At 33.7% G+C, this 18,403-nt stretch overlaps 1 protein-coding gene and 1 long non-coding RNA gene across 4 annotated transcripts in view; one reads left to right on the top strand and one right to left on the bottom strand.

Moving 5' to 3' along the window:
• The window catches only part of LOC101893337 (Major Facilitator Superfamily protein), a 113,617-nt gene that overhangs the window by 23,507 nt on the left and 71,707 nt on the right, over positions 1–18,403 (bottom strand). The gene's annotated exons all lie outside the window — the stretch shown is intronic.
• Positions 9,671–10,366, top strand: LOC131806627 (uncharacterized). The gene is made up of 3 exons (XR_009344118.1): positions 9,671–9,915; positions 9,972–10,091; positions 10,156–10,366. It is a non-coding gene; the product is annotated as an uncharacterized LOC131806627 (long non-coding RNA).

The following is an 18,403-nucleotide window of genomic DNA, read 5'->3' as shown; positions in this document are numbered from 1 at the left end:
ATTGGTTACTTTGAAAGGAGACCTTATAATTAAGCCATGATATGAACTGTACTCATGTATTTCACAGCTGAAATGGCGGTCATGTGCCACACGACATGTGTAGCTTCTTTAAAACAGAAAATTTGACACTGCATATGTGAAAACATTCCGTCTGATAGCACCTTTAGAAGGATATAAATACCGCTCAGCTGATGTTTGTTTATATATACACAATCATAAGAGAATGCAAAAAATAGTCTCAAAATTGTTGATACATAATTTTGTATCTAAACACTCGAGATTAAATCACTAGATTTATTAAACCCAGTGGGTTTATCTGGAATATAATAAACACGCTATAAAACAGCTATTTTCAGAAAAATATTTCGAGTTGTTATGTTGGCAACACTAATGGTTGGCCATAAAAGTTATAATTATATTTTATGATCAAAATATGTTTATTCTATTTTTTTTAGATAAAATCCATTATCAACCGAAATATAGTCGGATAATAGGGGGGCCTAATATTGAAATAATTTAACTTCTGAACTGTTATCAGTGTTTTCATTTCATTTTGTTTGGCTAGAACATCATGTTCTGCAAGGCATTTGAAGAATCACCACTGTTGCCATAATGTTGCTGGGTTATATGATCGCATTATCTAAATATTATTTGCTTTGTTCAAAGAAAAAAAAAAAAATAAGTAAAAAAACAACAACGACAAGAAAAACAACAATAAAAAATAATATATGATTTTCCAAAAATAATTTGTTTTTTTCTACGTTTTTTTTTTTTTGTCATAGCATTGATGCAACTATTAGGATATACAAAATTGGAGCAAAATCGGATTATCCTTTCTCTTTCTGTGCAGTAAATTATTTTCTTTGAAAATAGGGCACTCGCGATCGAAAAAGTACATATAAAGCATGATACAACAACAAGGTATTTCTGCAACTTTAAAAATCAGATTTATTTAATGTCAAAATTTGTTTACTCTTTCTTCTGTGATTTCAATCACTAAAATGCATTTAGACATTACATTGGTTACTTTGAAAGGAGACCTTATAATTAAGCCATGATATGAACTGTACTCATGTATTTCACAGCTGAAATGGCGGTCATGTGCCACACGACATGTGTAGCTTCTTTAAAACAGAAAATTTGACACTGCATATGTGAAAACATTCCGTCTGATAGCACCTTTAGAAGGATATAAATACCGCTCAGCTGATGTTTGTTTATATATACACAATCATAAGAGAATGCAAAAAATAGTCTCAAAATTGTTGATACATAATTTTGTATCTCAACACTCGAGATTACATCACTAGATTTATTAAACCCAGTGGGTTTATCTGGAATATAATAAACACGCTATAAAACAGCTATTTTCAGAAAAATATTTCGAGTTGTTATGTTGGCAACACTAATGGTTGGCCATAAAAGTTATAATTATATTTTATGATCAAAATATGTTTATTCTTTTTTAGATAAAATCCATTATCAACGGGATAATAGGGGGCCTAATATTGCAATAATTTAACTTCTGAACTGTTATCAGTGTTTTCATTTCATTTTGTTTGGCTAGAACATCATGTTCTGCAAGGCATTTGAAGAATCACCACTGTTGCCATAATGTTGCTGGGTTATATGATCGCATTATCTAAATATTATTTGCTTTGTTCAAAGAAAAAAAAAAAATAAGTAAAAAAACAACAACGACAAGAAAAACAACAATAAAAAATAATATATGATTTTCCAAAAATAATTTGTTTTTTTCTACGTTTTTTTTTTTGTCATATTCTTCTTGTTTTGTGAAGAAAACAACAATAATGTCAACAATTTCAAGTACAACGCAGCAACGACAACAACTGAAATGTTGAGACATGGGCCATAGCTTCTCAAAACAACTCCTTATGCAATTCCACCACAAAAAACCCACCCCTATTCGTATTTGTGTTAGTCAAAACGTCACTCATTATCCCGACCATTTGTGTAAGTGCTTCTTAAGTGGCCAATAATTTTCATAGTTGACTTATATTACCAAAAAAAAAAAAAAAACAAAATTGTGGGCGCAATATAAGTGGCCCTTGTCTTCACTTGATTCTTAAGTCGCATACTGTTGAGAGAACAGCAGTTCGGCTACCATTCCATAATCTTTTAAGCATTTTTTGGAAAGTTCCCTAAACCGACAACCTTCTAGAGATTATTATTTTTAGATAAAATTGTTAAGAGGTCTGGGAAAAGCAGATCTCGTGAATGATTTCAACATAGAGACAAAAAAAAAAAACACTTTTTATCAGTGTCTGGGCTCTGGTTAGTTTTTTTTTTTTTTTTTCGTAGGAGAACCAATTAAAATGTGTATTTATATATCCATTGTATACAGGGTGAGATAAAAAAACTGCAACAAAGTCAAAAGCCATAATTTTTACATTTTGTTTTTTAAATTTTAATGAATGAAAGCAAAACATGTCAGAAATAGCATCAAATTTTAGAATAAGTTTAGATTTGATCGAATTGGTCACCTTTGGCACGGAATGTCCAAGGGCTGCAGCCAAAATGTTTGCGTTCCCAAGGCTTTAATACACCCTCCAGAATATTTTCGCGATAATATTCGGCCCGTGACATTCAGATGCCACAGTCGATTAATACAAGCGGAGAGCGACCATCGGCTGTTATGGCGTCCCACATTTTCAGCAGACCTTTTTCGACAAGTAAACACAATCATTTTGTTTGTTTACAAACTGCTGGACTGGACAACGAATGTTTTCTAATCGGGGAAAACCAAATTCGACAGTTTACCACTTTCGGCCAAGCGAAGCAACTCTTTACCTCTTTTGAGTCTATTTTCCTTCTGTTGCGGTGCGGTGTAAGTTCTTGCACTTTTTGGAATTTCAATGGCCACTGTGTCGCGGGTTTTGTTCAAGTCGCTTTTTTTTACTTTTCGAACCATTTCTGCTGATGTTCCTGTTTTCTTTCGTCCACTTCCTTGACGTCGGGCTATGCTACCAGTATCACGGTAACGAGCAATGTTACGAGAGACACAACAGATTTATTCACATTTAAATGCTGGAGTGCTCTAACGATAGCCACGTGTGGTTTTCCAGCCAAATATAAAGAAATCGCACTATCACGCTTGAATTCCATCACGAATAACTTTTTTTCTGGAAAATTTGTACGCTTGTAAACAATATAATGAGCTATCACTGGAATAATTTAAACATCTATCGGACGAGTGGCTTAGAAATGACAGTAATCTGAAGTTGATTGCAGTTTTTCATCTCACCCTGTATATATCTGCCAACCCCTTCTGGTACCTCACCAACAAAGGGTCACAATTTCCAATACCTTTATCTGTCATAACTTGCGAAACAAGTCAGCGATTAATTAGATGGAAATATGTTATTAGAACAATCGAAATCGATTAAATTAATCGAAATATACACCCATGAGAAATTTGCAAGAACATGAAATGAAGTTTGTCGGTAATTCTCTCTATCTCTTCCTCTCCCTCTCTCTCACTTGCTCCCTGCTCAATTAACACATATTTTTGCCTATAAAACAAGATATTTTTAAAATCATGATTGGTCACATCATAAGATGAACAGTTTTTTGATAATTAAATTTTAAAGATTTCCAAAAAGAGTACTTGATTTTAATTAAATATTCTCCATATAACGCTCACATAAAAATGAAGACATTAACGGCTCATTTAAACAACATTTGGCGATGGCGGTTTTTTTTCTCTTAGATTCAAGTGAATTTTAACTAGTTTTTTTGTTGTTGTGTTTGTTAATTTTTAAGCCAGCTTAGTTGAGTGACTGACTAACTGAATGACTGACTGTTTCATATGCCCAGACTAGATCAACAATTATTTATTTGTTGCTATTTTTAATGGCTAGCGTGGCTTAGTGGTTTGGTAGCTTCATATTTTTTCATGTCTGCCTGTTTTTTTTCTTTTCTTTTCGTTATTTAACATCTGGTAAAGCAGAACTCAGTCTTGACGCCTTAACTGTCAGTCAGGCATATACATTGTTGCTTTTTTTTAATTTTTTTGTTCTGCAAAGCCAACAACTGTTTTTTTTTTTTTTTGTTTTTCAAAATCACATGCAAGTTTTTATATATTTTTTGGTTTTGTATTAATATAATTAGTGAAAAAAGTCTAATTATTATGCCATAAAATTCAGAAGAAAAAAAATAAGTTCGCTTAATTGTGCTGCAATCATGTTGAGAAATCAGAATTAAAAACTTGTATTAAAATGGAGAGATTTCATTGCCAAATAGTTGTTCTTGTAGAATTCTGAAGTAGATAAATGTTTGTGTTCTTATTTTTAATAATACATAACTGGCATAATGTGGCATGAACAGAAACGCTGGGGATTTGCCACTGTCTAGTTTGGCACTTAGTCTCATTTTATGGAACGGGATTATATTTTGTGGCAGTTAATATTCCGTATGTTTTCTTAACGATTTCATAAACAAACTAGTAAAAAAGCAGTAAGTTCGGCCGGGCCTAACTTTAAATACCCTCCACCATTTGCAACAAATTTGGAAATTTTCAAAAAAAAAAAAATCCATTAAAAATTCTGTTAAAATATTAAAAGTACGAAATATAGGGAGTTGTCGTTATATTAGGGTCTATACGAAGACGTGAACCTGCATAGAAGTATCCGATTTGATGCAAACTTGGTACATCGTAATATTATTGTCAAACTTCAAACGAGTTCGGAGATGGGTAATATCGGTCCACTTCTTCTGGTACCTCCCCCCACAAAATGGCAAGATTTTCACAGAAGAAAGAAAGAAAGAAAGAAAGAAAGAGAAAAGCTAATCTGATTTTGCTAGAACTTTGCAAATCCTAATATTTCCATCAGTGCTTTGTCAGGTGCCCACAGTACCTCCCACACAAAGGGTTCACATTTTGAATAACCAAAACGATCATAAAATTCGAAGTAAGCATCCGGTACTCTTCAAATTACTCACATTGCAATATTTTTATTAATTTGTGGCGGCCGGAAAGTACTCAATAATAATTTACTTTAAAAATATTATTTTTATGTGATCAAGTCATCTTTGATTTTGTATTTTTCTTTTTTCGTCAAGTTAGCCTTGACTTTCAGTTTTTGTATTTGGTGACAACAAAATAATTTTTACATTTTCTAGAGAGTTCTATTTTGTCTTTTGGAAATTAAACATTAATTTTTTTAAAAAAAAATTAAATTGTTGTGGTTTTATTCATACCAACGCACAACAAATTCAAGGTCTGATGTGAAGATGGGATATATCGGTCCACTTCTTCTGGCACCTCCCCCACAAAGGGTCAAAATTTGGAATATTCATGAAGCTCATAAAACACGAAATAAACATCCGATGCCATTCAGACTTGACACATCTCAATATTTCCATCAACACAAGATATGTTATAAAGATGGTAGATATCGGACCATTTCTTCTGGTACCTCCCACACAAAGGTCAAAGTTTTAAATAACCAAAACGAGCATAAAATCCGAAATAAGCTTCCGGTTCTCTTCAAATTACTCACATTGCAATATTTTTATTAACCCAAAGTCTGGTGTGAAGTTGAAAAATATCGGTCCACTTCTTCTGGTACCTCCCCCACAAAGGGTCAATATTTCGAATTTCCATGAAGCTCATAAAACGCGAAATTAACATCCGACTCCATTCAGACTTGGTATATCTCAATATTTATATCGACACAAGATCTGTTATAAAGATGGTAGAGATCGGACCATTTCTTCTATTACCTCCCCACATAAGATTCAGGATTTCGAAAAACAAAACTTTTAAAGAAATCTAAATGATCGATTTCATCAATATCCTCAATTTTCCCGCATGCAAACAAATTTTGCTAATACAAGATCTATTGTGAAGATGATATATATTTGCCAACCCCTTCAGGTACCTCACCCACATAGAGTCACAATTTTCAATACCTTTATCTGTCAATACTTGCGAAACAAGTCAGCGATTTTTTTTTACGACTTGCTATATCTAAATATTTCTCTTAACCAGAAATCGGATATGGATATGTAATTTATCGAAATATATAATTCCGCATAAAATTGGATATAAATGTTCGATTTCCTTCAAATTTTGAACATACCAATATTTATATCTATATTTGATGAAGTATGAAAATGGAATATTTCGGTTCGCGATATCTGGTTACCTCATGCATATTTCTGGCACATTGTAATATTTATATCAGTCTTAGGTCAGATACGAATGGGCCAACTGCTGCGGGAATTCCCCCATAAAGGGTCAACAGTTTGAATAATCATAACTCAAGGCTGGGGGCATACATCTGTCGGCGAAACCGACTGATGCTATTTTACTTCTTTGTATTGTTTTTAAATCACCATAATTCATTTTGCATTCGGAACATGGTATAACCGATTGGCCAATAAATTGTTTAAGGGGAAGAAGAAGACTCAAAAATAATCAATTCCTCTCGATATGTTATCCCCATAAAAACAAGCTCGTGGGAGACAATCTACTGGTCTCGATGCCCTGCAGTCTCACACATTCACACTTATCACAAAAAAGAACGGGCGGTACTATTTACAAACGGGAATGCCATGGAATAACAGAAAATGAACTGATTAAAACACACAATTTGTTTTCCACACCAGATATCTAAATGTCGGGCATGTGAATGAACTCGGACAGACACACACACACACACACACAAAGAGCCGAAGACTGAGAGACGACGTTTTGGAATTTTCAATATGTGTGTGTTTTGGTCATTATCATTGACAAACATATCGTTCCAACAAATTTTATGTTCGATGTTCCCCATTGAATAACAATTATAAAATGGTATTCCTCGGGGAAATCGAGGAAATGAGTAGCAGGCGTGATGGATTGGGTGACAAATTAAAACATCAGAAAAAATATTCAAAACATATTTAAAGGGGTGTTTCAAGATTAAAGAAAGTGGATAGAAGGCACTTCTATACATAGAAGACCACCCATTGATATTCTAGGGAGAGAATCACTTTTGGAGGTCATCCATAGATAACAAATTATTTGGAGCCCTTCTACATGAAATCTTTTTTTTAATTTAATACCTCTACTATGGATCTAAAATATAACTCCCTTTGCATTGCACACCCCCAAGTCTGAAAAAAATGTCTTCAGAAAGAATAGTTCCAAGGGTCTGAGCATGGTATATTTAAGAATTTCAAGTCAATTTTAATAAACATATCCATCTCTGGATTTTTTGTAATTTGCCTTCTAACATTTCCCGGCATAGAAAACGGGTTCCCATCTCTGACATGATAAGACAAGTAAAATAGTATCATTTGGTTTCAGTGCCGACAGATGTACAGGGTGAGATGAGAAAACTGCAACCAACTTCAGACTGCTGTCATTTCTAAGCCACTCGATCGACAGCTGTTAAAATTATTCCAGTGACAGTTCATTATATTATTTACAAGCGCGTACAAAAGCATTTTGGTGAGAATTCTCCAGAAAAAAAGTTATTCGTGATGGTATTCAAGCGTGATAGTGTGATTTCTTTATATTTGGCTGGAAAACCACAAGTGGCTTTCGGTTAGAGCACTCCAGCATTTAAATGTGAATAATTTTTTGTGTCTCTCGTAACATTGCTCGTTACCGTGATACTGGTAGCGTAGGCCGACATATGTCAAGGAAGTGGACGGAAGAAAACAGCAACGTCAGCAGAAATGGTTCGAAAAATAAAGAAGCGACTGAACATATCGCAACATTTTATTCGGCAAATTTAAAAAAAAATGAGCTCGGGGTAGAGCCATTGAAATTCCAAAAAGTGCAAGAACTTACACCGCAACAGAAAGAAAATAGACAAAAAAAAGAGCTAAAGACTTGCTTCGCTTGGCCGAAAGTGGTGAACTGCCGAATTTGGTTTTCTCCGATGAGAAAATATTTGTTGTTCAGCAGTTTGTAAACAAACAAAATGATCGTGTTTAGTAGCTGAAAATGTGCACCTTCGGTTGGCCACCTCAACTCAACTCAAGCGACGGCCATGGTGATGGTGTGGGCCGCCATAACAGCCGATGGTCGCTCTTCGTTCGTATTCATCAACCGTGGCTCAGAATAAATACCGAATATTATCGCGAAAATATTCTGAAGGCTGTATTAAAGCCTTGGACACAAACATTTTGCCCGCAGACCTTGAACATTCCAACAGGACTCAGCACCGTAGCACTCAGCACCCGCCTCCTAAGAATGGTTACAATGTGAGGTTCCTCGCTTCATTTCCAGCCTAGCACAATGACCACCAAAATCTCTGGATACCAATCCGTTGGACAATTGTGTCCGGAGTATTTTGGAAAGCAAGGATGGCACTAAAAAATACCAAAGTGTCGATCACCTCAAGCAAGCGCTTCGCCGAGAATGGGCCAAAATACCGCAAAGCAGCATTCGGGCAGCGTGTGACGGTTTCATTGGCCGTTTGAAGGCCATAATTCGTGCCAAAGGTGACCAATTCGAACATATCTAAACTTATTCTAAAATTTTATGCTATTTCCGACATTTCTTGTTTTTCATTCAATAAAACTTAAAAAAAAATGTAAAAATTATGGCGCTTGACTTTGTTGCATTATTTTTTTATCTCACCCTGTATATTTTCTTCACAGCAGATTTTGTGTTAGTAAAACTAAAGGCATGGGTGAAGAGGATCCGAATGCCTATTTCGGATTTTATTATTTGGTTACGTATTGGTTATTCAATTTTTTTTTCAAAAAGAAGAAGATTTGTATATGTTTTCCTGTACGATGCCAATCGGAGGTTGTTATGATATGCAAGTTTTAAAAATTTTTACAAATTTGGAGAATTTTTCATTCAAAAATTTTCTTTCCAAAATTGATTTGACAGTTCATTGTCCAAGCATCTGTGTCGATGCGACTACCTCTATTCTTCTACCATGGGAGTTACTTAACATCGCAATTATTTAATGTTTACATTATATGTTCTCTAGTTGTCAACATCATTAATCAGCTGATATTTACCAAGTTGCTTTCTTATGTCAAGTGGCAATCTTACCTGAAAAGAAATAAAACAAATACCAATATTAGTCCAAGGAATTAAAAATTTGGGAAAGCAAATACAATACATGATAGATTTGAGTTTTAAACAAGCGTTTAAATTTGTAAGTGTTTTGGTCTGATTGAGTTTTGAGAAAGTTATATGATGTTTACATTAGAGCTTTTTTGTCGGGTTAACCGCTAAGTTTACTAAAATCAGTATTGTCTAAACGTACTATTAAACACAAACATTTCCCCTGATCAAAAAATTCCCATTTATTTAAACAATTATTTTGGCCAATGACTAACACTATCAGTTCACGTGCTTTTTCCCTCTCTACCTTTTTCTCTCTTTTTCCCTCTCTCAAAATATGTCCATCAAGAGACCCCCCACCAACAAATAACACAAAAATTACTCTTCATCGTCATATTTGATTGAACTTAAATTGGACAATAGCTGAAAATAATAAATAAAATATACATTTGATAGATACACAATACGATATCAACAGATCAATCGATAGTTAGCAAAAAAAAAAAAATAAATAAATATCAACAGCAATAATAAAAGACATAAATGAACTAATCAATAAAATGTGCGTACCCACCGCCGATATTGTGAATGGGCAATGCTCTTTTCTTCGTGATGTTACTTACAGCCTGTTCCACGATCTCGAAAGAAAATTTGTGCGAACGAAGGCTACTCACTCACTTTCGTATAAGAATGCGTTCCACTAACTTTCGTTCTTTCTTTCGCATAGCCTTACGTGATTCAGTGTTGCTAAATATTTTTTTGGAAAAATTAATCGCGAAATAAGGCAAAAAAGCGCCAAATGTCTAATTTAAACGCGAAAAAGCAGCAGTGGCTCTGTCTCAACTGACATTTCAGTTGTAAACAAACAAATTGTAAATAAACAAAATAAAAATTCTAGTGATTGTGTTCAAACTATTTGTGCTCTTAGAAAATAAAAAAAGAATATTTCCGTAGCCCTATTTTTTATGGATGATGTGGAGGAGGTTCAAAATGTGCCACGGAGGCATTTAAGAGTTGCTTCGAATTTATTTGAAGTACCTAACAACCAGTAAGTATGATTGTATTTTTACATTTTTGAAATAATAAAAAATAATAATAATAATTTTTTCAAGGTTTGTGGCCAATTTTCGTGTGTCGAAGGAAGTTTTCGGGCTCTTTTGGATATGATGGAAGAGAAGTGGGTGCCCGGTTGCAGAACTACCCAAATCCGCCCCGATTTAAAACTTCTTCTGCTGCTTCCAAAAATTGGCACTCCTCTGGCGAACACAGGATTCTCCTCCATATACTAGTGCCCGCAGCTGTGTAGTTGATGATTTTTTTGTGCTGGAATTGAGAAAATAAAAAATATATATATTTGTTGTTCACATATTAAATTGCATTTATTATTTTTACTTACATTTTTGTTTCCATTTTCAAACAAGCAATGTTTATGTTAAAACAATTTTCCTTAATTGTTATTATACGATAGCAAACACACAAGTGACTGATTTTGACATTTGTGTTCGCATGCGTACGAAAGAAAAAAGATAGTGGAACGCAAAATTACACTGAAATGCTTACGTTTTCGTTCGCTTTGATTTTCGTGCAAATTTTCGTTCTGATGGATTTTAGTGGAACGGAAATCAGCTGTTTGTCGTGTAAAAGTTGTGCGAACGTGTTCTTTCGATATCGTGGAACTGGCTGTTAACCTTTTGTGTGTGATCGGTAATCACGCAGTGGGTTTTGTGTTGATGTTGTTGATTACGATTTCGCCGGAATCGTGCAACAAATACCGCCATCGAAACAATGGTTGGGAAAATGTATTTAGCATTCGAATGAAGCCAGCTGAAGGCTCTATCAGACGAAATGTTTTCTTTTTTTTTTTTGACATATGTAATGTCAAATGTTCCATATGTAGAAGTTGCACATATGGTGTGTTACATGGACAACATTTCAGTTATGAAATACATGAGTAAAGTACATAGAAGAATATAGGTAGATGCATCGACACAGCTGCTGGGAAAATGAACTGTCAAACCAATTTTGGTATTGAAAATGTTGAATGAAAAATTATTGAAATTTGCTAAAAAATGTTGAAAACGCGAATTATAATAAAATCCGAATGATGTCGTATAAGAAAACATATAAAAATCTACTTATATTTGAAAAAAAAAAAAAAAAAAAAAAAACATTTTAAATTTGTTGACATATCAAAGCGTTTATGTATTTACTGTATTCTTTTACCATGGTATATACGTACTTTTTCGATCACAGCGAGCCCTATTTTCATTGGAAAAATATAATTTAATCAAATGTGTTATTTGTTTGTTGTGAAATGTGAAATTTGAAGAAAATCGACCACTTACATCACATTTTATAAAAGTTGTAATTATTCAAAATTTTGACCCTTTATGGTGAGGAGAGGACCGATGTTGTCCATTTTCGCAACCGACCTATCACTAATCAAAATTTTACAATTTGCATAGTTGTAGCAAAATTGGATTATTCTTTGACTTTCTGTGCAGTAAAATATTTTTTTGATAATTTCGACCATTTTTGGGAGATGTACCGATATTGCCCATCTCCGAACTCAATCTGAGTTTGACAATAATATTACGATGTAGAAAGTTTGGATCAAATCGAATACTCCCTTCGCACCAACCAGCCAGTTAGACAGGCGGACGGACATTGCTAAATCGACTCCAAATGTCCTGAAACGGATTTGCTCCAAAGAGTCCTAGGGTCTAAAACCGTTATTTCGATGAGGCACGTCTTGGACGTACCAAATGATACATACCCTCAGTAGCCATATGTCTGAGAGTGTAAAAAAAGCATTGCCATGTAATAATGAACATGCAGCGTTGCCACAGTTGCATATACTGCAATTATGAACACTTGACATTGCAGTGTTGCATTGCCAATTGTGTTTATCAAGTCAATCATTCTTTTATAACGCATATGCAGGATTAGTTTAGGATTAGTCTGCCAATGTCTGGTATAAAGTTGCAGATCCTAAGATTTAATTTTTTTCTTTTTATTTTTTATACTTTCACACATACTATGGAGGGTAAATATACATTTTAGACCCCACAAATAAATTTATTCTTGATCAGTATAAAATTCTATGTCGATTTAACGATGACCGTCCATCTGTCCTTCTGTGGAAATTGCTCTAGATTCCGAACGAAATGAAATAGGTTGATAGAATTTTACTCAAATGTATATCTGCAGGACTTTTGGTATTGAAAATGGACCATGTTAACCCTCATTTTGGTATAGCCCCCATATAACGGTACCTCCCCATAGCCTTCCGATATTCGGTATTTTAATTAGTTTAGCGACATTATTCGCCAGAATCGTTTGAAATTTGGAATTTGAAGTTCGTAATAGATACTAAAGCCTATGACAGAAAATTGTCTGTGCAGGTCCACGTTTTTGTATAGTCCCCATATAACGGTACCTCCCGATATTCGGTTTTTGGATGATTTTAACGGCGTTATTCACCGGAATTGTTTCAAATTTGGTATTTGAAGTTCGTAATGGATTCTACAGCCTATGACAGAAAATTGTCTGTGCAGGTCCACGTTTTGGTACAGTCCCCCTATAATGGTACCTCCATATATTCCGTATTTTGATGATTTTAGCGAAAATATTTACCGGAATTATTTCAAATTTTGTATTTGAAGTCCGTGATGAATATTACAGCCTATGACAGAAAACTGTCCGTGCGGATCCACGTCTTCGTATAGCCACCATATAATGGTACCTCCCGATATTCGGTATTTGGATGATTTTAGCGAAAATATTTACCGGAATTATTTGAAATTTGGTATTTGAAGTTCGTAATGGATACTACAGCCCATGACAGAAAATTGTCTGTGCACGTCCACATCTTCGTATAGCCCCCATATAACGATACCTTCCTATTTTCGGTATTTTGATGATTTTAGCGACATTATTCACCGGATTTGTTCCAAACTTGGTATTTGAAGTTCGTAATGGATACTTCAGCCTATGACAGAAAATTGTCTGTGCAGCTCCACGTTTTGGTATAGCCCCCATATAATCGTACCTCCCTATTTTCGGTATTTTGATGATTTTAGCGACATTATATACCGGAATTGTTTCAAATTTGATATTTGAAATTCGTAATGGTAGCTACAGCCTATGACAGAAAATTGTCTGTACATGTCCACGTTTGTGTATAGTCCCTATATAATGGTACCTCCCTATATTCGATATTTTAATGATTTGAGCGACTTTAATTTTTTTCAAGTTGCGCTTTTGAATATTGTAATGGCTTATGACAAAAGTTGCCTATGCGGGTCCACGCTGTATATATAGACCCTAATACAACGGCTACATTCGGTATTTGTAGGATTTTATCAGAATTTTTTTAAGGATTTATTTATTTATTTATTTTTTTTTTTTTGAAAATTAGTAAATTCGTTCCAAATGCTGTAGGGTATTCAAAGTTCGGCTCAGCCGAATTTATAGCTTTTTTTATTTCTTTTTCATTTATATTGTCATAATATCTCAGCCATAGACTGTGGCATATTTGTTTCACTTGTCAAAAAAATGAGAGAAAAAAAAAAACAAACTTGACCTCATAAAGTTCGTACAGGGGCATAATAGTGAATAACCTCTGAAGTCAATAAGCCATATATACCCACCTCCCCATAAACAGAGATGTATGTCGGTACACATACATGAGACAAATGTGTGGCTGTGTGTGTATGGCTCAAAGGCATGTATGCAAATGAACTCATTTAAATATTTGTAATATAACTTTTATTTTTTTTTCTCTTATTCTTGTTGTTGTTGTTTTTCGTTATTGTTATTGAACGGTAAGCAAGCAAGTGACTGACTGAGTGAGTGTTTGATTATTACAGTTTCACATCTACTTTCGAAAATCAAAAACAAATATGCCGTACCTAAATAAAAAAAAAAACACAATCTAGCCAGCCAAAGCAGCCTTGTGATAGTAACAGCAGCCAGATCCGAGCCGCTTTTTACACGTGCAGGGTCTGACAGATCAATTGAATTACATATATATTCGTATATACAAACTCGAAAACCTAACCTTATTCCGAAATCAAACAAACAAACGGCAAAGCGAGCCGCTTAAGGAAAACAATTCTGTTGAACAATCAGGCCAATCTTGAGTTTTAATTATTTTGTGTAGTTACACACAAAGTAGAAATAAACAAAAAGAGGAGGGGGAGGGGGGAGGAAACAAACGTCAGACAATGCCAGTGAGATGATCCATCAAAATATTTACTGTGTAAACCCGGGCAGATAATATTTACCCAGCCAATGGGCCGACAAACTCATAATCGAAAAATAATCTCAAATTCTGTTGTTGTCCACATCTTTGCCTCTGTCTGTCTGTGTGTTTTTGCAGTTTTCAATTTTGATAACTAATATTCATTTATTTTTCCATTGTGCGGCTGGCTGCGACTGGCTGCCTTGGTATTTAAAATGGGTTAGCAAACAATAAAGAGGTTATCACTTTTCTAAACCTCGGATCATAATCACCATAATATTTATATATTAAATATATAATTTTAGTATGTATATTTAAATGTGTCTATTTGTGAAACAAAAACAACAATGAGAAATTGAAATATTGAAATAATCTCAATTTTGTTTTATTTTTCTTATCACTTAAATATATTGAATATAGGGTAAGTGTACCAGTAGTCGGCACTTTTAGGATTTTCGCGTTTTTAATCGCTCACCATTCTGAGTGGAACTTTCCAATTATTACAAAGTTAATTTATTCAGATTCGAAATTTTGTATTGTTTCTGCAATAATAAATAAAGTTTTAATAACTTTTTATTAAATTTCATAAATTTGTAGTTTTATTAAAACAATGCTTTTTTGCCAGTAGTCGGCACCACTTGCCAATTGTCGGTATGGCATGTTCCAACAGTCGGCATACCAATTTTTTTTGTAAGAATAATTAATAATAATAATAAATTAATTCATTAAAATATAATATTTTTGTTTAGCTAGACTGATTCGACGTCTTTATTGTACTTTTCTTAAGAATATGAATTGTTGAGGACCTTCACAGACAAAAATTTAATTTTTATTAGAATAAATAATCTTTTCTTTGCGAAATTGTACACAAAGATAGCTGACGATATATTTGAAGTAAACAAAATATATTTAGTTATAATAGTTTCATTTATTTGGGCTTAAAAATAAAAAGTGCCGACTACTGGGACATGCCGAACATAGGCACACTTACCCTACAACACCGTTGTAAAGAACCACCAGACAATTAAATTAGAAACCATATCGCTTTAATAGTTCGAAACTAGGGTACAATAAACTCTTAAGAAATATTATGGGAAAAGTCCGCTTTGAAATGTTTGCCTGTCCCCCCTTTCTCAAATGTGTCCAATTTCCAAAGCGATTAGTTGGGGTTATAAAAATATTTGTAATTGTAAATAAATGTTAGATTTTGGTTACATTTTTCACCCAACATTTATATCCTCAGCCATGTGGCTAGAGAGGGTATATATCATTTTATACGGCCAAAACGTGTCTCATCGAAATAACGTTTTTAGACCCTAGGTCTCTTTGAAGCAAATCCGTTTTAGGACATTTGGAGTCGATCTAGCGATATCCGTCCTTCCGTCTGTCTGGCTGACTGGTGCTCACCATAACTCCCACAGGGAGTATCCGATTAATTCAAAGTTGATACATCGTACATTTAAACATTTTCTAAAAATTATCACAGATCTCATATAAAATGGAGGAAATAGTCGATATAGACCAAACCTGGCACATTGCAATAAATATATCATATTTATTTAGATCCGATATGAAATTGACAGCATTGGCTCATTCCTTTGGAACCCACTTCATTAGAGGACCAACAGTTTGAATAATCATTATAGAAGTCAAGGTATATTTAAATAATCGAACCGACTGATACTTTTTAACTTGTTTTTGGTTACACAAAATATGACTACATTTAAGTAGTTAAAATTTTAACATATTTGCATTTAAAGTTATATTATGGTCTATAAAAGAAACCCACATAACAAAACACTCATAACACATAGGATAAAATAAGCTCCCTGACAAAACAATACAGGTAGTCTCATTTGCTAAATCGAATCTGGCAACCCTTTTCAAAGAACTTAAACGTCATTTTTTAAATAAAAATTGTTTTCATGCCTTAAATGTTTACGTATGACATGTGGCAAATTTTACGAAAATAGCAGTACGTTTACATATAAATTGCTGAATCCATTGGATTTGAATTAAAATTGTCATATCCATTACTTAAATTAGGTTAACCCTGCACACATTTTCTAACGTAAACATGGCATAAAAATAACCAATGGCCGTTCCTTGGCACATAATAACAGTTATATGTTCCAAAACTTATCTAGAGCAGATGCAAATACAGATTTTAAACCCCTCATCTTAAGGAAACTACAAAGGCGTTTTATTTCTAGTCGGCCTTTAAATCCCTTGAATTGGCTACATTTATATGGCAGTTAACGTTTTATTATGGCAAAACAATAGATGTAGTTTCATTTTTTAAATCGAATATTGCAATTCTTTTCCATAGAACTCGAGCTTGTCATTTTTATTTTATTTTTCTTTTCATACCTAAAATGTTTGCGTATGACGTGTGGCATATTTAAAAAAAATAATAGATTGTATATTCTTTTTGGTAGTTTCTTGACACGTAATAATAGTTACATGTTCCATATTTTGTCTTTATCCTTTCCAGGGTTTAAATATATAAAAATATAGATTTTAAACTTCTCATCTTATAGCAACTTTCTCGGTAATGTTAGTGTTTGTGTGTATAGTGGCATTTTATTTTTAGTCAGCCATTAAGGAACGAACCCCTAGCATAACCAGCTAAAAATATTGCCATATGGATTCTGCACAAAAACGAAAGCTGAGACTAAAAATTTCCTGTAATAAATTTAATGTCAATTCGAGATATTCTACCAGTATTAAAGCTAAATAAGTTGGGGTCTTCATACTGCAACTGCAGCAAAATGACACTTTGATGCAAAATCCAATCACTCCACTTTCAAGCCGTCATTCTGTTTTAGGTTATGTTTATGTTAGGAGTTTTTTCGGGGTTAACCTAATTTAAGGGGATTTATTATAGATATGTCAAAAAATTTGAAATATTCTTTCAAATATTTTTATACATTTTCTTATACGACGTTATTACAATTCGCGTTTTTCAACAATTTTTAAAAATCTCTATAATTTTTCGTTCAAAATTTTCCAATCTAAAATTGGTTTGACAGTTCATTGCCCCAGCAGCTGCGTCTACCCATATTCCTCTACCACGGATATGACAAATTCAATTCAAATGAGTGAGTGAATGAGTTAACCCATTTAATGTAAACGTACTGTTAGATTATATTCTTTACATGCTGGGAAACAGCTGCAGGGACAATGAAATGTCAAACCAATTTTGGAATTTTAAAATTTTGAACGAAAAATTATTGAAATTTTTAAAAATTGATTAAAAATGCATATTATAACAATTCACGATTTGCAAATCTCTTTCAATTTTTCTACCATGATTCTTCATTGATGGGGACATTAAAGGTGTAAAAATGACAAATTCTTTGATGGGAAATAAATGAAAATTTCTTGCCAGTTCTACGTCCATATCTAAGGAGGAATTATTATAAAATATGAATTTGACAATGAAAAAGCATCAAATATATATCCAATATAAAGATTCCTGGAACTGGGACAATTTTTGCTGGAAACTTAAAGAAATAGATGACAAAAAATTCCATTATATTCGGAATTTCTTTAAGAAGACACTTTTCTTTCTTTCAAAAATATTACAAATCACAAAAGCATGACTTTGTTAGAAACTAATAGGCGCTAATCAAAATAAGAACTCGCTAATGCTCCATGTAGCAATACCCAATCGGCCAGGCATGTGTGATTTTCTCACATTATACTTGAAGCATGAGAAAAGTGTGGCCCAAGACAATGCAGCAGATTGTATGGCACATACTTACTTAAGGTGCTGACAAGCAGCTTATGCAGCCTTACAGCATATTGTGGTTTGCTTTCAATGAATGAGACATTTTTCGGTATTGTTATTTTCAAGTTACAACTGGAGGCAGACACATTCTCGCCAACTGGCGAGGGTATTGCATACATTTCTGTTCTCATGATTATTTATGGATTTCTTCATTGAACCTGAAAAAATACAAGCAAGCAAGCAAGAAAAAAAAGGAAATCGATGATCCATTCTGTTGCGCTTGGTTCGGCTTTTTTTCGCACTGACTAATGACGAACCAACACTAGCCGGCGGACATGTAGTTCGTGTTGTTATTTTTGTGTAGAGTTTTTTTCCTCTTTTC

This window comes from Musca domestica, unplaced genomic scaffold (genome assembly GCF_030504385.1).
Source record: "Musca domestica strain aabys unplaced genomic scaffold, Musca_domestica.polishedcontigs.V.1.1 8, whole genome shotgun sequence".
NCBI lineage: Eukaryota > Metazoa > Arthropoda > Insecta > Diptera > Muscidae > Musca > Musca domestica.
Note: the sequence above shows the minus strand (reverse complement) of the source record. Positions and strands in the feature narration are given on the sequence as shown.